Here is a 22,922-nt window from a genome sequence, read left to right on the forward strand (position 1 = left end):
TGCATAAGAAAGGGGGACACAGTGTCAGCTTATTAAATGACAAAAATACTCTCCAGAATTGGAGTCTAGGTGCTGTTGGAATCTTTGCACCACAATGGGTGTAGCTCCCACTAGAAAGAATATTGGGTTAATACCCAAAGACCCAGCTTCGTAGGCTAATTAGGCACAAGTGTAAACCTTCAATGAAATGGATGTTCAAAATATTTGTTGAAATCTCTGCACAAACAAGTTGGTATATGAATATGGTAATTGACTCCGAAAACCTCATTAAATGCCCATATTTGGGCTGTGGCCAATTCAAACACCTCTTGGGAGAGAGTTAGACGGTATATTGAATGGTCCCCACAAGTGGAGGGGTCTAATTATATTGTAGGGTGCAGGACAGCACACATTGTATATATTTAGACTAAAAAATTAAATTTTTGTTCGCGAAAAAGCATATACAAGCGGCCGCAGAAGGATAAAGGCGGCCGCCACTGCGGGATTTTTAAAAACGCGGCGGCGTGCGGTGTTTTTCCATCAGTTTTCCTGCGCCGCGGGCGCTTTCAATGATAAGTGCCATTAGCGCTTGTCTGATGATGCGGCCGCCGCGCGGGAAACTCCGTGAGGAACGGAGAACATCCCCGCATTTTTCCGGGTAAGTCAGAGGATAGGAGGGGCCGCAGCAGTAGATGATACTGCAGACATGTGGAAAAAGGTTTTGTGATCAGACGAGTCAAAAATTATACTTTTTGGTCCAAATTCCAAGCGTTACATCTGGCACAAGCACTATACATCACCCAGTTGACACCATCCCAACTGTCAAGCATGGTGGTGGCAACAGCACGTTTTGGGGATGCATCTCTTCAGCAGGGACTGAGAAGCTTGTCAGAATAGAGGGGAGAATGGATGGTGCAAAGTACAGCCAAATCCTTGAGGAAAAACAGTGTGAGCCAAGACTATGGAACAGGGGACAAAATTCTGAAGAAGAGAATTAATGTTCTTATTAATGGCCCACTCAAAGACCTGACTTGAATCTAATCGAACATTTATGGCAAGACATGAAGATTGCAGTCTATCGACGATCCCCAACAAACTTATCAGATCAGATCAGTTTTTCTCACATGGATTCAACATTTTGGCTTTATTTTTGTTAAATAAATCATGACACGGTGTAATGTCATGTGTGGTTGGTCATCTGAGGTTGTATTTACCTAATTTTAAGACCTGCTAAGGAACAGATGATTATTATTATGTCCTGATATGTAAAACCATAGAATTCAAAGAGGGTGTACTTTCTTTTTCACACCACTATATACAGTATATATATATATACTATATATATATATATATATATATATATATATATATATATATATATATATTACTGTAACTAGAGGTTAGACTCCCCTGAGGGTGTGCTATGGCACTCACATAATATATAATTATTCCCCTGCTCGTCTCCTGCTCTCTACCAATAACTGTCTCCTCTCCGCCCCTTTCACCTCTACTGCTCTCTCACCTTAAACTCTTTTCCCTCACTGCCCCTTTATCTATGGAACTCACTCACACTCAGTATACGCCAAGCACCCTCTCTCCCCACCTTTAAAACGCAACTCTTAAATTAAGCATTTCCATAGCCTGGACTCATGGCTACTGTCCCACACCCACAGTCACTCCTACCAACCATTGTGGCCAAGCATTGCCATCTACTGCACTTATTCCCTCACCTGATGTCTCTGCAAGTCTCCCAACATTCCACTTAGATTGTAAGCTCCCCGGGGCAGAGATTTCCTTTCCTCTTGTCTTACTTTGTTGCACTTATAATTCCCTGTGCTGTTTTTTGGTCTCTTTAGTAAAGCGTTGAGTACACTGTGGGCGCTATATAAATAACTGGCTGATATACCCGGCGTTGCCCGGGATTTAATTTTCCCTCTCCCCCTCTGTCTCTGCTCCCTTCTCTCCACTCCCCCTCTCTCTTTCTCCCCCATTCACCCTTGCACCTCACATCACTCTCACCCCCTGCACCTGACATCACCCTCCCCCCCTGCACCTCACATCACTTTACCCCCCTGCACCTCACATCACTCTCCCGCAGGCGGCGGGTGGAGGGTGTGAGGCGGCTGGAGGTGAGGCTATGCGGAGCGCGGCGGGTGGAGGGTGTGAGATGGCAGGGCGGGTGTGAGGCGGGGCGTGTGGAGGGTGTGAGGCTGCGGGGCGTGTGGAGGGTGTGAGGCTGCGGGGCGTGTGAGGCTGCGGGGCGGGCGGCAGGTGGAAGGTGTGAGGCGGCGGGGCGGGTGCAGGGTGTAAGGTGGTGCGGCGGGTGGAGGGTGTCAGGCGGTGGGCCGTGTGGAGGGTGTGAGGCGGGCGTCCTCGGTGAGCAGGATGTGAGGCTCAGGACGGTAAATAGTTTGGGTGCACGGGGTGTGGCTCTCGGTCAGACGGGCACGCGGTGTGAAGAGGCTGTGAGGGCATGTGTAGCCATGTTTCTGATGTCACCCCACCCCGCAGGCCAATCAGAGCGTGAGCCGCCACCAACCAATCAGCAAGCACACAGACCCTCAGACAAACAATTTTTCAGTTTTATATATATATATATATAAAAAGTGACACTGTGTGCTCATTTGCATGTCATTTCCCAGAATCCCTTGCTGCAGTGGAAGTGCTGTATGCTGGGTGATAATGGGGAAAGGCGGGGTTGCAGACCTGCCTAAGACATGCAGATGAGCATACAGTTATATTTGCATATATATATATATCTATATATATATATATATATATATATATAGATAAAAAAATATATATATAATATTATACAGTAACAAGACATTAGACCCAGCTATGGGAGTACTATGGCACTCACATAATATACTGTATAATTATACAAATACACTATATGGAAGAAGTGGTCTGTGTGGATAAGGAATTAACATTACAGCTCCCACTTTAGTCTCATATGCAGTGAATGCAGTTTAACTGGACAGAATCTGAGGCATCCAATTTTCCTTCAACCAGCGGCTTAAGTAGAGTGCATCTTTATTAGTCCATCCATTGCCACGCACAGCGTCCACTTCACATGGCTTTTCAGATGCAACCATTTATGATTTTGGTTGTTGGAAATAGGACTCAAGCCATCTGCCTGTTACTCGGCTAAAGCAGAAGATGACTCATTTTCTTGCTCACTGGCTTAAACCATATTCTTCAACAAATTCTCATTTTTCAAAGCTTGAATATTCAATTCAAAGGTGTTATACCTCTTAAGCTTTGCAATAAACATAATTTGTGTTGATATCTTTTACACATGATTCTGATTTCTACAGTAACCCCCTTCTTTTTATTGCATATGTTGACAGTATGAGAGAACTGCAATGTATTGCTCTGAACGAATGACAGTGATGTGTTTAATCACGTGTCATTCCTGGGTGAGTGTGTCAAAGCAAACTTTTCTTTGCCTTCATACATGGACCTTTACGTGTTGATTGCACAGAGAGCAAGACATTCAGTTACAAAATATAATAGGTACAGTAGACAAAAATGCTACAGCTTAAAACCCCCCCACCCCCTCCTCCAAAAAAAAGGCACAATAGTTGAGTTGAATAGAAAATGGTTGCTACTTAAATCAACCATTTTGTTATTAAGTACCAGATCAGAATCAGGACGTGAGGTGCATACTGTAACGTTAAAATGTAAGAGCTTATACATTTGAAGGAGGGACATTGTTGTCACTTGATTCTGAGCTCACCACACAATTAGCTTAATTAGAGACATTAAGTATGCATGCATAATGTTGTTTATATAGCACCAACCTTGTACGCAGCGCTTTCCAAAATTAAAATTCAGGGAAAATAAAGTACAAACAGTAGGGATAAAATTAACAAGTAGATGACAACACAATGAAAAGGGAGGCCCTGCCCAGAAGAGCTTACAATCTAAGAGAATCTTCCATGGGCTTCGGTTTAGGGGGGGACCTGTAGCATGCAGAAAGTAGTAAGACCATACATTTGAAGGTAATTAACAGCCTTACATTAGATTATTGGCGATCATGTGTAGCTTGTAAAATAAAACATACAGATGTTAAAAGGTGTGGTTCCGTCTATGTTTTTCTCCTATTTGAAAAGCAGGGGGTCCCCAGAGCAAAACCGCACTAATTTCAGCTCCAGGCACCCCCGCTTCCTGAGATACCTGGTAGCATCTACCGCAGTGTAAAATCTCATACGGCACGGGAGCCAATAGGAAGTCGCAACGTCAGCCACCGTCGCTTGCTATTGGCCCGCATGCAGCGGCACATTTAAGAATCATGGAGTTCAGAAGCACCTATGGAGGCAAGTATCTTGAGAGGTAGGGGGTCCCCGGAACTGATATTAACACGGTTCATCTCCGGAGAACCCCTTGCTTCCCACCTATAAAAAACATTGGTTGGAATGCTTGAAATATGATGTTAGTTTTCATTACTCATTAATGCAATGCATCACGGGCCCCTCTAGCCATGAAGGGGTTGCAATTTTTTAGGCTCTGTTAAGGAAGCAGTGCCCCAAACCCCCCCTCCCCCCCGTCAATTTGCAATATGATTGAGTTTGAGCAGCATTATGGACGGAAGGACATTAATAGGATTCTGAGGAGAGCAGGCATCCAGGGAGACAGTGGCACTTGAAACAAGAATGGCTAATAAAATCACAGCGCAAATGAACTCGCATTCTGGAGTTTAATAGGGACCATGTCCCTTTTGTCCTGGCCAAGAGGCTAAGAACATGTAAGCCTCATATTTGCAAAAAGTCCAGCCTAGATTTATAGTGCAGTCACTCAAGTGGTCTGGCATTAACCCCTTTCCTGACAGAGGCCTTGCACTGCATGTAAATAGCTTAACAACATAGTGCTACTGTGGCAAAATTGCTATGTTTTGACTGAGCCCTTTCAAATAAAACAAACGTCTGTTTTAAAAGAAAGTAGAAATGCAAGTTTGTAATTGAGGAAGAAGTGGTGTTTTGCAGAAAATACATGCTGTTATGTAGGTATGGCCGTATCCGTCCAAACCCGTTTCCCGGATTTTCATTGCTGTTACCCTCAAAATCCATTTTGCTGTGTCAAATTTGCAAACAGATTTGGGCAAATTCATCAAATTCCTCCATTGGATACAGCCAGTGGACAGATTTGCAGAATCTAAAGAATCCGCCAATGGATCGCTGAATCCTCGGATTGGATTCTACAAATCTTTCCACGGGTTGCGGAATCCACGGAGTGTATTGGTAGCAATAATAATAATAATAATAAATCGGCAAAACGCAAATTGCCCTTTACGACATAGATTCGCTGAAATTCGCGGACCAAAAAGGTACGGCCGATCCGCTGCGGTTCCAAATTCGCAAAAAAAATTCGCCCATCTCCACTGTCATGCATTGGTAAATACAATGGTAGTGATAGTCTGGGTCTTTAAATAAAAAGCACTTGTACTTTACATAGGCTAGGGGAAAAAAAAGGATTAATACTCTGGATTTGTAAATAAGAAAGTAGTGGTACCTAAAGTCTAGTGCAGAGTCAAACACTGGTCATACGTTCAGTAAATTGTAAGATGAACAAACACAAGCCTATCTTAATGCTGGGACTTATTTCACGCATTTCTGAAATTGCCCCCTTACGTCTTTGCCTAGAATAACTGGCGGTAAAGTATCCTCAGTTCTTTTCGTATCTTTGGGCTATAAACCTTTTGTTTCCTAAAAACGTAATTTTTCCTCCCCTTACTGCCGATCTTATTTCTTATATTACTCCTTCCAACGCAGAAAGCTGCGTTCTCAAGACACTGGGACATAGAAACATAGAAATTGATGGCAGACACAGACAGCTTGGCCAGTCTAGTTTATCCATTTGTCATTATTAACCCCTTTGTTGCCTGCGGTGAATGGTTTAATGTAAAACCAAAGACCCTGTTTGATCTAAATAGTAACAAAATACAAACTCATCTTAAACATAAATATTTTCCTAATATACAAAGAAAATATTTATGATAAACTATGACTTTAGTGAAGTAAGCATTAGCAAAAAAATATGTTTGCATATAGCTTTCTGCATGCTATTGTTCACAATGTGCATGTGAATTCAGCAAAAAAAAAAGTTTTTAATTCACTATAAAGCAATGTTTAATGGGATCACTGAAACACATTTTGGGATGTTATAGTTTGCATGACACCAGACTAAAAATCACTGAGTCCAATGCAACGAGCATACGGGATTTGAGTTATAACCAGGTGAAAGCCAACCTAGAACAAAATAGAAAGTTAATATTTCAGTTAACCCCTTTTCTGCTAGAGCAGCCCACAGTGCATTGTTAATCTAGGGGATCCACAGAGAACATTCTAAAAGCCCTTTTCCACTTAAAGATGTCTTGCATCTTATGGTCTTCCCTTTTATTTACAGTAGTTGTTCAAGTACAATTATTCTGCTCTATTAATTCCTATTTCACTCCATAGTAGATTTAAAAAAAGAAAATAAAAACACCAGATTTATGAAAAGATTAATATGGGAAGCAATGTGATTTAAAAAAAAATAATTCTTTATTAAATCTGGTCCTGTACTTTTTTGCCCCAGTTTTGCAACGAGGGTGTGGTACGTAGCCCCCTGCTTGCTTCCTTTGACTTCAGGCATAAACACTCCCACCCGAGCGGACATCGCTCAGATAAAACTCATTCAAAGTTTATTTTGCGTTGTAAAGTTTTTGGGGCACCTGATATAAAACAGTGTTATCTTTGCATTGTGGAAACAACGGGTATCGTCCATGGTTGAAAGGCGATATGTAATAACACCTGCAATGTTGGAATATGAAGGTAAATCCTAAAGCAATTATGAAGCTTGTACATTTATGTGAAAATTTCCTTATATACTACACTTGTGTGATTCTGTATTATTTGTTAAAAAAAAAAAACCTGCTCTGCAATGCGTTGTGGGCCCATCTGACAGTGATGGGGTTAATATTATTATTCATCAAATGTCTTCCACTATAAGCAACATTTTGTTACATTTTAAGCATCTTTAACTGCTTTAACATTTTTCTTTATTCATTTTTATAATAGAAGCCACCTGGATGTTTTTTCTCCCCCAAGATATAAATCATATATCAATAAAGATACTGTGTCTAATTATTTGAAGTTGTTTTAATGGAACATGAGTTGATGGAAAAAAAGACTTGATAACCGAAGCAGATAGATAGATTTGCTTCTTTTCAATCATATCTTCCTGAACATTGAATTATCTCCCCACATGTTACTGCAAAGTAAGGCATCATTTAAACTGCCAAGGCAATAATTAGATTTTTATTGGTTTCAGTAATTTTAGAAAATTGGTTCACTTTGGATAATGCTCTTCCATGCAACCGGGTTTCATTGATCTTTGCAATGATAAGTATTAGACTTCTGCAAAATTAAATGGTTTTCTAAATCAACAAAACCAAGGAAAAATAATTTGGGAGATTGGAAGAAAAAGACACAATATCGAAAAGATCTTTGCCTCAGAAAATCTGTTGCCAAAACTAATCATTTTAGAGATTCTGTTTCGCTTTTGCATTTCAGAATTATTCTGATGGGAAAATACATTTCCACTGATTAATCCACTAATACGTGAATATGTAGGACTAATATTATTATTTTTTATTTCCTAATATGAATGATGTCTCAGCTTGCTTTTTTGTAACAAATACATAAAGTCAAAACAATAAGTTTGACTTTGCAAAGCTTTATAATCTTCATATTTTCAGACACTAATTTAAATTAACGTAATGCCATGAAAAAAAGACACTAATTTTTAATAAATCAGAATAAAACAAAGAAGATCTTAAATTGTAACTATATTACATATATCACTATATTAAGGATACAACTATGAATGTTAATGCTTGCAAAATAGTTAACACATATATATAACACATACATTTGTATTTAAGTAAATGTCATGCTTAATAGCGAGGTGTTAAAAAGCAACCTTTACTTTATTTTCTAAATCACATGTGCAGAACCTGATACAATTAATCTGCTCATTATTAGAAAATAATTCATAATTAAAAATATTAAGCGCACACAGCACCTTATACAAAACATATGAAGAAATATACAAGTTACTTTTTTCCCTACAATATAGAAAGACTGGTAAAAGCAAAATCCATGTATTTTTCAAGTAATGCATTTTATGGGTGGGCGGGTTTGAAAATCCGAACTGCGAAGTTCGTTCAGGAGTTTGTTTTGAACTTTGGAATAAACCTTCGTATCGGAGCAGAATTTGAGGTAAAACTATAGAGAGGCTCACCCTTAAAAATAAAAAATCTCTTTTGTTTAATAAACATGGCAATCTTTTGCATTCAATAATGAAAAAATATGCAACATTTGAAAATGTTCCCGAAAAAGGAAAATAAAAATCCTGCTAATTGATTCTTTTGCCCATATGTTTTAAAAAAAAAATCCCAAACTAGTTAAGTTCTAGCAAAAGTAGACCACCAGTGGAAGTGCCCACCCTTAATATATCTGCGTGATGCAGATTCTTTTAACCCTTGAATGAATCAGCTGCCTGAAACGCATTAAAGGAAAATACGTTTTGAAGATTTTTTTCCTCCTTATGCAGCTGTTTATAAGATGCAGATATAATGATGAATCCAAAAGGTTGAAGGAACATTTTGCAAAAGAAGAGCAGACATTAAAAAAAAGAAAAGAAAGAAAATAGCTAGTTTAGGGGAAACAGTTTTTGTTGTGTAGATGCTTAGAGAAAAACTGCTCTCATCAGAGGCAATTTGCAGCATAGTAGAGCTTTTGAGAAACGGGTCATTATTGGAGTTGAAGATGTTTTATCCCTCTTGTGAAGGGCATATTTGGCTGTGGGCTGAAGTAAAACAGGATTACAAGGCTTGGGTTATTTATTTATTTATTTTGAGTGCAATTTTCCTGCATTTGCTGATAAAATTGGGGAACCAATTAGATGCACTTGTCAGTAGTTCCATGCAAAAAAAAAAAAAAACAGATCAGAGTGAATAAATAAAACCACAATACCATGAAATAACAGGGTTAAAGGTCAGGGGGATGTTAATAAGGAGTGTAGCAAAAACACAAGTGAGATGTAGATTTAATACAGAAAACAACCTACACTCAGATGAGCTAAGTACTGTATGTGTATAGAGAGCTATGTGTGTGTGTCTGGAAGTTCTGTATCCAAGCTTTTAATTATGATTTCTAAGGTAAATGAAATCCTCAGGGGACCTCTATTTAGAGATGCCCTCCTTTGGAGGGCAAGAGGGGGATTTCTTTGTTCTGTTGTTGTGCAGATCTGAGGTTTAACTGGCCTTGTTTTTCTTTGAGAAATTTGCCCAATTAGTCTTACTGCAATCTGAAGTGTATTGACAGGCAATAGATCTAATGAGGGCAAGAGAAAGGGGGACATATATATCACAAATGCTGCTTTGAAGAAGCTTTCACTGTTCAAACTGTCCCTCTTTTCTCTAACAGGTGAAAGGACTTCAGTGATCCAGAAGGGAATATCTCCAATTGAAATTTGGGAACAGTTGCAGCCCTGAGATTCTGGATAAACACTGGAGTTGTGTGAATGTCTTCAAATTTCCTTTGCAAAATGGTTTGCGGTATTGTCATTAATTTCGAGTTTTTCGTGAAAGTTCACAATGCTCAGGAATGCACCAGTCACCAGATTACCATGAAGTTTCGTGAAAATAGCGGTATATAAAAGGAGCATGTGCTCTGATGCCATTTTACAAATGCCTTCAAACTTGCTTTGCCAAAACAAGTGTCCAAAAAAATATTAGCACATTTCACTTTGTTTGCGAACTTCCACGAAAAACATCACACAGCCCTAATTAACACACTAAATATAAACAAATAATAAAACATTCAACATTATTAGTTCCCTACAATGGAATACAACCGAAGGGTCTTCCAATGAAGAATTAAAAAAATGAAAGATGAAAGACTGAATTTGTACAACAAAACACATAAGTGGGACTGCCGCATATTATTCCTTTTGCCCAACTTTAATTTCTAAATTATACTGCAGAGCTGACACAGATATGTAATAAGATTAAACATCACATTTGATATGCCAAATTTTGTTTTAAACCCCCCTACTAAATATGCTTATACTTCCAGAGTAATTATCTTCTGTGCATGGGGATGCTACATTTTGACACTCAGCACTAAGGCTGTCTTAGAAGAGTGTGTGTGGTGGGTGTATGTGGTGGTATTGGAAGCCTACAGGTGCAGGACTGGCTCACTAGTAACGTACCTGGGAAACAGGACGGTTACCAACCCTCTACAGTGAGGAAGGAGTTAACTGGCAGAAAAAAGATGGGAATCGCTACATAAATAGTTTATGGCTGTTTTAACAGTGTCTTGTAAACACTTTTATGACGCAGGAACGCTCTACATCTTGAAATAATGTTAAGACTGACAGTGGCGAGATAAGATACGAAAGCAAAATATGAGTTTACATTCAGAGAATCACATGCTTCAGAAAACTGAAGGCAGCCTCACAAACCAGCAATACCAGATTTATCAGAGAAAAGCATGCCACTGCTTTCCACTATTTTGTCTTTTCCTAGTGTATTTTGCTCCAAGCATCAGCACGTTTGTGAGTGGTTATGTGGAGAGATGATCAGAGACACATTTAGTCTTGCATCTAGGGGGTCATCATTTTTCTGTATTCTTGACTCTACTTGCGTTTTTTAGGGACTTTATCTTTAGTTATTAAACGGGTTTGAGTATCCATCTCAGTATTGGAATACTGGAGCAAAAATGGCACCAATTTTAGCAACAAAAAAAAAACAATTGAAAGCACATGTACTTTTTAAAATCCTCGGTGAATATGAGGCAGATTTTGCTCTAAAATTGCACTAGTTTTGGAGTCAGGAGATTGTCCCAAGTCTGAATTATGCAAAAAAGAAGCACTATAAGACAGATCATTCACTTGATGAGGATACAATTAATCAAATTCGTTATTATCACAAAGAAACAATAGTGGACATGTTGAATAACCGTTTCCACCCGCATGGGATCTTCAGCAGGATTAGTAAAACTACGTAAAAAATGATCAAAACACTTCTGAAGAGACTTGTGAGATCTTGAACACTTGTATACAAACTGCATCTATAAAGGTACTAAGGCATATCTATGAATAACTATTATATTGCTCCATTAAAAGTACCATAGCCTGCAACCAACTTCCAATAAAATACGGTTTTGTCATCCAGGACCTTCAGTTCTCACTCACATAGGTTGCATGGACCTGAGCTTTAACCAGTCATCAAAATTACCTAAACAAAAGTACAGATGTAGCAGGATTCATCGTTCCCTTTCCCATTCTGCACCAACACTACCACTGATTCCCATGGAAACTGTGTTATATTCTGAGTTATAACAAGATATGTTCTGTTTTCTGGGGGAACAATGAAGCCTGCTACATCAATCGTGGGTCTTTGCTTGATTTCAATAAACTCTAAACCTGTTAAAACTTTGGTGCAAAGCTCTTCTGATTCCAGTTTAGAAAGCCTTACACAATATTTAGCAACTGAAAACAGAATGGAAGTGGAGCTGTAGGTTTGTAAATAAAAAAAAAGAGTGGTATTCCCTGTCTGTAGGTAAGAAAAAGTAGTGGTACTCCATACCCCCTAGTACTAACACATTGTGACCTACTGCTTTATCCATATAGCTACTGGCCAGGTCCTACTCAGTACAGGCCCCTGCAGCACTGAATGATCTGATAATCCAAGTTTTGTTGACAAACTGGGATTTCATCCAAATATTGTTTTAATTCTTTCTCTCTTTCAAGTCATGCATGGAGCTACCTCCGGATTAGGAAGCCTGGCAACTAATTTACCTACATTATCTCCAAGACAACGTTAATACCAACTAAATTCCCTTTAGTTACTTTGAGATTAAGTGACATAGGTTGAGGTCAGCAGCATAGAGGGAAAAAAGGAAGATCCCTCATTTTCTTAGCATTCAAACGATCTGTCTAAATTAACAGTGAGCAGTGACTAGACATTTTGACCTCAATGTAAATACAATAGGTAAAAATGCCTCTAGGTTGAAACAGAGTGATGACATCGCCAAGGAATCTTTGTAGTCTTTCATCTTCTACAAATATTTAAAAAACCTCGGAAGCACACATTTATCATACAGAAACCCCCCTCCCCCCCACAGGAGATACGATTTACCTCTAGGAGATATATCATCTCACCTGCCATAAGTGATGACAGGATCCCACCCTCTCTTATTTAATATATATATTGAATGAGAAAGGGTGGGATATATATATATACACACACACACACACACACACACACAGGTTTAACATTCCAAAATAGAAATGAATACCAGCACAAGAAAAGTTTTGCAAAAAAATGTATAATAAAGATATGACTTTAATAACACATGTATCACACCCAGACCAAGGGGACCTTCATTAGGCTAGGACACCATTGAGTCTGGGTTTGATTCATATGTTAATATCTTTATTATAGTTTGCAAAACTTTTCTTGTGGTGGTATTCATTTCCATTTTGAAAGTTAAACCGGTCTATACTGTATACTTTATTTTTTAAGGGGCCTCCATTTTCAGTTAGTGCTGCCATCTTGTTTTTTGTATATACAGTATGTATAGATATATATACACACACACACACACACACACACACACATAACAAAGAAGGGTCGGGGGCACGCTAAGACAACCAAAATATACCTCAGCAAAAGTCTATGAAAAGTACTTGGCTCATAGTGGTGCCAGGATCATACAGTACTTCCAGCTCAGTAATGATACATAACAGAACAAATCCACAGCACTCGCTGTTCTTCAGTAGAATATAGAAAAAACTTGAATCCATCTGACACACAGAAAAGAGATGAAAACGGGCGAAATTTCGGATCTACACGGACCTTTGTCGAGCTTAAAATGTCGCCCGGTTTTATATTTTTTTCTCTGTGTCAGATGGATTCAAGGTTTTTTTATATGCTACTGAAGAACAGTGAGTGCTGTGGATTTATTCTATTGTATACCAGTACTGAGCTTAGAGGAGATAGAGGAGAGACTCTTCTAAAGGAGCACACTGAATAATCAGTTAATACAATCTGGCTTCCGCACTGCTCACTCCACGGAAACAGCCCTCACTAAAATAACTGACGACCTCCATGCTGCCAAAGACAGAGGTCATTACACTCTGCTCATATTACTCGACCTCTCTGCAGCATTTGACACCGTGGACCACCCTCTTCTCCTTCACATTCTCCATACTCTTGGCATTCGGAACAAAGCTCTATCCTGGATCTCATCCTACCTCTCCCATCGTACTTTCAGTGTCTCTTCTGCTAATACCTCCTCCTCCTCTATTGATCTCTCTGTGGGGGTACCCCAGGGCTCTGTCCTGGGACCTCTTCTCTTTTCTCTGTATACACTCTCTCTAGGTGACCTAATAACATCTTTTGGGTTTAATTATCACCTCTATGCTGACGACACACAAATATATTTCTCAACACCCGACCTTACACCTACTGTACAAACCAAAGTTTCTGAATGTCTCTCTGCTATATCATCCTGGATGGCCCTCCGCCGCCTTAAACTCAACATGGCTAAAACAGAGCTCCTCATACTTCCTCCCAAACCTGGCCCTACTACCTCCTTCCACATTACTGTTGGAACTACGATCATTCACCCAGTAGCCCAAGCACGCTGCCTTGGGGTCACACTCGACTCCTCTCTCACATTTGCCCCTCACATTCAAAACATTTCTAAAACCTGTTGCTTTTTCCTCCGCAATATAACAAAGATACGCCCTTTCCTCTGTTGCTCGACTGCTAAAACTCTGACTCAGGCCCTCATTCTCTCCCGTCTTGATTACTGTAACCTCCTGCTGTCCGGCCTTCCTGCCTCTCACCTGTCTCCCCTACAATCTATCCTTAACGCTGCTGCCAGAATCACTCTACACTTTCCTAGATCTGTCTCAGCATCTCCCCTCATGAAATCCCTCTCCTGGCTTCCGATCAAATCCCGCATCTCACACTCCATTCTTCTCCTCACTTTTAAAGCTTTACACTCTTCTGCCCCTCCTTACATCTCAGCCCTAATTTCTCGTTATGCACCATCCAGACTCTTGCGTTCTTCTCAAGGATGTCTTCTTTCTACCCCCTTTGTATCTAAAGCCCTCTCCCGCCTTAAACCTTTTTCATTGACTGCCCCTCACCTATGGAATGCCCTTCCCCTCAGTACCCGACTAGCACCCTCTCTATCCACCTTTAAGACCCACCTTAAGACACACTTGCTTAAAGAAGCATATGAATAGGACTGTGGCTATTCTGAACACATGGCACATAAAGCTTGGCCCCCTGCAGATGCACTTACCAGAACTCCCTCCTACTGTCTCTGTACGTTCTCCCTACCTACCAATTAGACTGTAAGCTCCTCGGAGCAGGGACTCCTCTTCCTTAATGTCTAAAGCACTTATTCCCATGATCTGTTATTTATATTATCTGTTATTTATTGGATTACCACATGTATTACTGCTGTGAAGCGCTATGTACATTAATGGCGCTATATAAATAAAGACATACAATACAATACAATACTGTACATGTATTATTTCCTAAGGAGGTGACTGCATTTATCTTTTCCACATCATAAAATGTTGCACGCAGACGTTGCTGGAGTCTACAGGAAAGGAATATTTACTGTATACAGTGTGCGGGATTCATTGATAGGTGATTATATAGAAATAAATGTGCAGGTGTAGTGACACTAAAGAACATGGGATGGAGATGCAATACAATAAAAGCATTCAGCCATGTAGCATCATCTACTGTATTTAATTGAAGGGGGTTTTTTTCTTCTTCAATTTTAGTTATTCTTATTAGTGTTGCAAATTCGGCACCAAAAGCCTAACTGTGAAAGCATAATAATAAAGATCACAGAATATACAGCTAATACACAGCTTTTGAATAAAGTATTCAGCAGAAACTCCAACGCTGTCAGACTTTGTTGCAAAGCATTTTTGGGGAAGATCACTGAGGTGGCGATGGTGAACTAAAATTAATATGATCATTTATTTGTAAGGTGCCAACATATTCTATGGAGTGGCACCATTGGGATGTGAAAGACAATACAATTACAACAATAACATACATTGATACATTAGATAAATGAGGACTCTGCTCCATACAGTTTACAGTCTAAAAGGAAGGGGTGCAAGAAAACTCAAGGTAGAGGGAGGTAACAGATCGGGTTGGTTCTAAAACAGGGGTGCTCCACTCCAGTCTTCAAGACCCCCAACAGGTCAGGTTTTCAGAATATCCAAGCTTCAGCACAGATGGAAGACTGAGCAAACAGTGCTGAAGCAGGGACTGATTGAGAGCCACCTGTGCTGAAGCTGTGATATCCTGAAAACCTGACTTGTGGGGGGGGGGGGGGGTAGTGGGGGGGCTTGATGGCTGCAGTTGAGCACCCCTGTTCTAAATGCTGCTCAACGTGAAGCTGGAATCTGAGATGCCGTTATCTAAACGTAGGCAGAAGACTTTGTGAGGATATCAGGAGAATGCCAGATAGGTTTCTTTGAAAAAGGGGGATTTTAAGCACACCTTTAATATCTGTGAAAGGTGGGGGTGGGCCTGATGGGAAAATGGGTAAAACATAAAACAAGAGGATCATTTCCCAGTGAGGTATGTGATCAGGTTAATACAAGGCAAGATTCATTTGTATAAATAGAACAATGTACGCGAACAGATGTTGAAAATCAGCCGAGATTGTCACTTTAATAACAGTTATCATGTATGCCTTGTAAAATGTACTGTTAATAAGGGGACTACCTGAATTTAGGAGATTATTTATCATGTAAAACGAATGCGGTACACAAGTAAGTCATGTAATAAGCTGAATATTTTTCACATGCACCGTATGCTAAGGCAGGTGTGCTCAATTCCAGTTCTCAAGCACCTGCAACAGGTCAGGTTTTCAGAATATCCCAGCTGAAGCTTGGCAGGTAGCTCAATCAGAGGCTCAGTCGAAAACTGAATCTCTGATTGAGCCACCTGTGCTGTCGCAGGGATATCCTAAAAACCTGACCTGTTGGGTGGGGGGAGGGGCTTGAGGACTGGAGTTGAGCACACCTGTGCTAAGGTATTGTCAAGTTATTATTATTATTATTATTTTTACTGTACATCAAAGATATTTTTGTGAATTCATCTTTGCCTTACACCAACAAGGCTTTTTTCACACCAAAAAGGTGCAGATATCTGCTTCATTTTAATAATATAAGATATATTTTTCTGTATTATATATTTTTTGTCAATGTTTGACTCATAAGTAGCAATTTATCTACCATGTATGATTATTTGTTTTAAGCTGCAGACCAAGCAATATCATATATATGTTTTTTTTAAATAAATCAGTTCTGTACTATGAGAAAATACTTTTTTTTAAAACTCTGATTTACATTTTTAATGTATTATAATGCAACAAGCATTTTTGTTTCTATAGCAACCATTTACAAAGTCACATCCCCTTCCTCTTCAGAAATAGGCTCTGGCACACTGCTCTCCAGCAGTGCACCAATTGTATTTAGTGACTGGTCACATGATCTTCCCCACAGAACTTAGCATCTTTGGTCCTCTTCTGCTGCACTGACAGATATTTAGTGAACCCAGAGCAGAATCTTCACCGATCGATCACAGGAGAACGGATCGATCGGCAGCTTAGCTAATTACTTATCATTGTGTGGATTGTATGGTGCACATATTACAGGGGAAAAATAAATAAAATGTTTTTAAAAAATGGCAGCTTGGACTGCTGCTTTAAGCACATAAGAAATGAACTCTGGTACATCTACAGACATCATCAAGAGAGTGGTGTTATTATTTATAATTAGATCGGTTATGGCAACTAATATGTTTTTTTTAATGTTAGTCAATCAGCAGCTACATTTATCATTATTCTAATTTATGTATTACGTTTTTGTATGTTTTTTTTAAAGAATTAATCTGTTATAAAGAAAACAGTATGTGATCATGAGCCCTCTTGAAAATAAAACATTTCTACACGATCTGAAGATGAGCAGGAATTTGCTAATTTAAACCAGCCCTTTAAGGCCTGTAAAAAATAAAGAGAGCTAGTGTAACTAACCAACTTGAGCTATTCAGCAAATATGGTTATACATATTGGACCAACAGCCACAAAGAAAAATACATTTAAAAATGTAACCATAAGAAAAGTAGGAAATAAAAGTAAACCCTAAATAACTATATTAAGAAAAACTAGGCGCTCATCCAATTAAATTAATAAGAAATGATATGGAAGAAAATGGCAATTATCAGTTTTGTCTGATATAAGGCAACGTTTTTTTCCAATAAAGTTAAGTTGAAAAGTACATACTCGCCTTATAATTGGGTCCGCCCACTTTGTGAGCCAATCAACAGTCGGATGTATGAGGTAGGAGGGTAAAAAGGAGGAAGCTCCACCTTGGGGGCCTGAAGCAGCCATGTTGCTTGTGGCAGGAAAGTGAAACCGAGAGAGACAGACACAAAGACACACAGAGACAAACAAAGAGACAGACAAATATTGTGTGTGTGTGTGTGTGTGTGTGTGTGTGTGTGTGTGTGTAAACTTTTAACTTTCCAGCTACTACGGAAATGAGGGGGTCGCCCTATAATCGGGCAAATACGGAATTTGGTCCGTCCAATCAACAATAACTAGACTCCCATGTTTCTCTGGAAGATAGTGAGAGGTTTACAATGGCATAGGGGCACTACTTCTTCAGGTGTGGATTGGATGGCTAAAGAGTCATGAGATTACTGTAACAGAAGACAATAGAATGAACTACCACTCGCAGTGTCTAATATAATTCAGCTAGGTTTCGGTTTTGCCTCTAATTTTGATTCTGGATTATGGCAGAATATAAAATAAATATATTAAATAAATTGGAATTTATTTGCATTAATATTTATAACAATTTAAAAAAAATATTTATTACTAAATTATTATGTTTTATATATATATATACACACACACACACACACACGTTATTCACAATACATGGGGTTAAATGTATATGATACAATATGTGTGTGATTATATATATATATATATATATATATATATATATATATATATATATATATATATATATATATATATATATATATATACATACAGTAAGGTCTGGAAATAATTGGACACTGATACAAGTTTTGTTATTTCGGCTGTGTACCAAAATAAATTAAAATTACAGTTAAATAATGAATATGGGCTTAAAGTGCAGTCTATCAAGCTTTCATTTGAGGGTATTCACATCCAAATTGGAGGAAGGGTTTATGAATTACATCTCTTTAATGTGTAGCCCCCTCTTTTTCAAGGGACCAAAAGTAATTGGACAATTGACTCAAAAGCTGTTTCATGGACAGGTGTGGGCTATTCCTTCGTTATTCATCATCAATTAAGCAGGTAAAAGGTCTGGAGTTGATTCCAGGTGTGGCATATGCATTTGGAAGCTGTTGCTGTGAACCCACAACATGCGGTCAAAGGAGCTCTCAATGCAAGTGAAACAGGGCATCCTTAGGCTGCAAACAAAAAGAAAATCCATCAGAGAGATACAGTAGCAGGAACATTAGGAGTGGCCAAATCAACAGTTTGGTACATTCTGAGAACAAAATAATGCACTGGTGAGCTCTGCAACCCAAAGAGGCCTGGACGTCCACGGAAGACAACAGTGGTGGATGATCGTAGGATCCTTTCCATGGTAAAGAAAAACTCCTTCACAACATCCAGCCAAGTGAAGAACACTCTCCAGGAGGTAGGCATATCATTATCCAAGTCTACCATAAAGAGAAGACTTCACAAGAGCAAATACAGAGGGTTCACCATAAGGTGCAAACCATTCAAAAGCCTCAAGAATAGAAAGGCCAGATTAGACTTTGACAAACAATATCTAAAAAAAACAGCCCAGTTCTGGAACAGCATTCTTTGGACAGATGAAACTAAGATCAACCTGTATCAGAATGATGGAAAGAAAAAAGTATGGAGAAGGCTTGGAACGGCTCATGATCCGAAGCATACCACATCATCTGTAAAACACGGTGGAGGCAGTGTGATGGCATGAGCATGCATGGCTTACAATGACACTGGGTCACTAGTGTTTATTGATGATGTGACAGAAGACAGAAGAAACCGGATGAATTCTTAAGTGTATAGGGATATATTGTCTGCTCAGATTCAGCCAAAATCAGCGAAGTTGATTGGACGGCGCTTCACTTTACAGATGGACAATGACCCAAAACATACTGCAAAAGCAACCCAGGAGTTTTTTAAGGCAAAGAAGTGGAATATTCTGCAATGGCTGAGTCAATCACCTGATCTCAACCCGATCGAGCATGCATTTCACTTGCTGAAGACAAAACTTAAGGCAGAAAGACCCCAGAACAAACAACAACTGAAGACAGCTGCCGTAAAGGCCTGGCAAAGCATCACAAAGGAGGAAACCCAGCGTTTGGTGATGTCCGTGCGTTCCAGACTTCAAGCAGTCATTGCCTGCAAAGGATTCTCGACAAAGTATTAAAAATGAACATTTTATGATTGTGTTAATTTGTCCAATTACATTTGAGCCCCTGAAATTAGGCGACTGTGTATGAAAATGGTTGCAATTCCTAAACGTTTCATACGATATTTTTGTTCAACCCCTTGAATTAAAGCTGAAAGTCTGCACTTCGACTGAATCTCGGTTGTTTCATTTCAAATCCATTCCAGGTCAATTAAGTAATGCCATAGTAATCTTCATCCACAAGAAAGGGGACAAAAAAGAGCTCAATAACTATAGATCAATCAGTCTACTTCCAATCACTTGCAAGATTTTTACAAAGATAATTACTAATCGGCTACAACAGACCCTGGACTTTGCCCAACCTAGAGAACAAACTAGATTTTGCATTGGATACAACACAATGGACCACATCCAAGTCATACAAGAAGTGATTTCCTGAATTAATTAATATAATCTACCACTTTGTTTAGGAATCTAGATTCCGAAAAATCATTCGATTCTGTCTACACCTCAGCGATCCAAAATGTTGAAGAAGCGTATGTTGGATATTATAAAGAACATTTACAAGAATGCCACATCAAACATTCAATTACATGGAGGATACAAGCAAGATAAGAATCAGCAGGGGAGCGCGGCAGGAAGGCACCATGGCACAAAAGCATTTCACTTCAACACTGGAACAACTGTTCAAGACATTAAATTGGGCAAAAAAAGGAATTCAAATCAACTGTGAATATTTAAGTCACCTACGATTTGCAGATGAGTTATTTTTGCCATAAGTCCAAAATACCTACAGCAGCAAATTTGAGAATTCGCCAAAGCAAGTAACAATGTGGGCCTCCATATGAATCTCAGCAAGACCAGTGATGTTCAACAAATGTGTCAAGTAAGCAAAGATTCAAATACATGGAATAGAACTAGAATTCAAGGACTATGTCTACCATAGCTGGCAAATAACAATGGATGTGAACTTTTTGAATGAAATCAATAAGAAAATGAAAATGGGATGGAGTGCATTTGGAAGAAGACGATATTTCAAGTGGATCTACCACTTGGTCTCAAGAAAAAAGTTTTCGACCAGTGTTTCCTGCCCGTGCTCGCGTACAAACGTGAAACTTGGATCCTAAATGAGAAGATAATTCAGAAGCCTCAAACAACACAAAGAAGTATGGAGAGATGCATGCTGGGTATCAGCCGATCAGACAGGAAAAATAATGAATGTATTCGAAACCAAACAAAAGTCTGTGACATCATCACAAGGGTGAAGAAATTAAAGTAGCAGTGGGCCAGACACATTGCAAGAAGAAATGACCATCATTGGTCAAAGATGGTACTCAACAGGATTCCAAGAGAGATTGAAAGACCAAGACGTCGACCAAAAGTAAGATGGGTGGATAAAATGAAAAAATGTGTCCAAGAAACATTGAGTAGAGAGGCTGCAACCGCAGTACCTGGAAGATCATTGTGGAGGCTTCATCCAGCAGTGGATCGACAAAGACTGAAGATGCTATGTATTGTAAGCACTGTTAGGCAGGGACTCTTTAATTCCTTTTTTTTTTTTTTTAACTTCCTGCTTTGTATTTCATCTCCCTATACCGAATATATAAAATTAAATAAATAAATATAAATATATATAAATATATATAAATATATATATATGCTAACAAACAGAAAAAAGCAGCGCGTCAAAGGGCATATATGCAATGATAAATATTGTATATAGTATAAATTAATATCAGTGCCTGCGTACAAAAATGTGGTGAATAACAATTAATACACATATAATCAATTAAATACTTAGTTGACGCAATAATATATATTCAAAAAATATATAAGCATGTTATAAAAAATTAAAAAGGTATAAAAATATATAAAAATAAATAAAGAGGAGAAAAACCAGTCCTTTAAAGGTGAAGTCCGTCAAAGATATGTAAGCTTGAATACAGGGGGTCTCCGGCTGCTCTCGAAAGGATGAACCACATCCTATAGAATCTGTATAGGAGAGAGAAAAGAGAGCGCACGCCCCATAGTGTGTAACTGTATATTTAATAAAGGAAATGGAGGGAGGAGGGGGGGGGGAAAGAATCGCACTCACAAGGATAAGGAAGTTAAAAGCGTATCGTGAATAAATCACCACCATCCGGCGTCTTTGCTTGTCTTTACTTGGGGAAGATGTTGCAATACTAACCGGATGGTGGTGATTATATCACGCAATGCTTGATTTTATTGTACTTTTGTAAGTGCATTTTTAACCCCTCCTCCCCTTCCCCTCATTAAATTTACAATTTTACGCTATGGGCGTGCGCTCTCTCCTCCTTTTTTCCTTATATATATATATATATATATATATATATATATATGCAAATGTAAATACAACTGAATGCTCATCTGCATGTCTTAGGCAGGTCTGCAACCCCGCCTTTCCCCATTATCACCCAGCTGTGTGCACTTCCACTGCAGCAAGGGATTCTGGGAAATGACATGCAAATGAGCACACAGTGCCACTTTTTGCTTCAAAAACCATTTTTAACATGGTTCCCTATAGGCTTAAGCTTGCTGCATGGTCACAGCTTTGAGCACAGCCAGGGTTAAGGTGCATACCCAGAAAACCACCCACAGACAGCTGTTTCGACCTTAATGGGTCTCATCAGTGTGGGGTTGATTAACTGGGTATGCAAAGAAGCTAAAGGATGGGCCAACCATAATACTGAGTTAAGTTATGGTGAGTAAAAAAAGTGACAAAAACCCTCCACAGCAAAGCAAATATGCAAATGTAAATACAACTGTATATATATCCAACAGCTAACTTATGTATTTACTTTTGTCTCTATCTGCCCCTCGTGCCTCCTATAATGCTAACCCTCCCTTCTGGAAGCACGGCTTTATAGGGAAGATATGCCCCCAGAATACTTGCTTTCAGTAACAATAATTAACCATGACAAATCAGGTGTTTTTTTTATCCCAGTTTTCTCACAAGGTGACTCATAAATATAGTGATTTATAAAAGTCTTGCTTCCACAAAAATCACATGCAAAAAAAGTGCAAACAAAAAGTAGCCTGGCTTTCAATGGGATTTCTCCACCCCACCCCAAATCTGATGCTGTTTTAACCCCAGTTGTGTAGCTGTGAGACTTTGGTGAATTAACCAGGTCTAGGCTAAAATCTCAGAGTTCAGCTGGCAACAGTCTAATTTACTGTTTGCAAAATGTTCATGTCAGCTGAAAGAAAACCCCAGTGGATTAAACCAGAGAAAATGCACAAGTCAACATTTGTGTTCCAAAGTGAAAAGCTCAGAAAGGAGTTCATTACTTAATTCCCCAAACCTGGCAGCAAAAACCAGTGGTTTATGGAAGTTCATAGGTTAAGAGGATTATCATCCGCACTGGGCGAGATCA

Source organism: Ascaphus truei, chromosome 13 (assembly GCF_040206685.1).
Source record: "Ascaphus truei isolate aAscTru1 chromosome 13, aAscTru1.hap1, whole genome shotgun sequence".
NCBI classification, from domain to species: domain Eukaryota; kingdom Metazoa; phylum Chordata; class Amphibia; order Anura; family Ascaphidae; genus Ascaphus; species Ascaphus truei.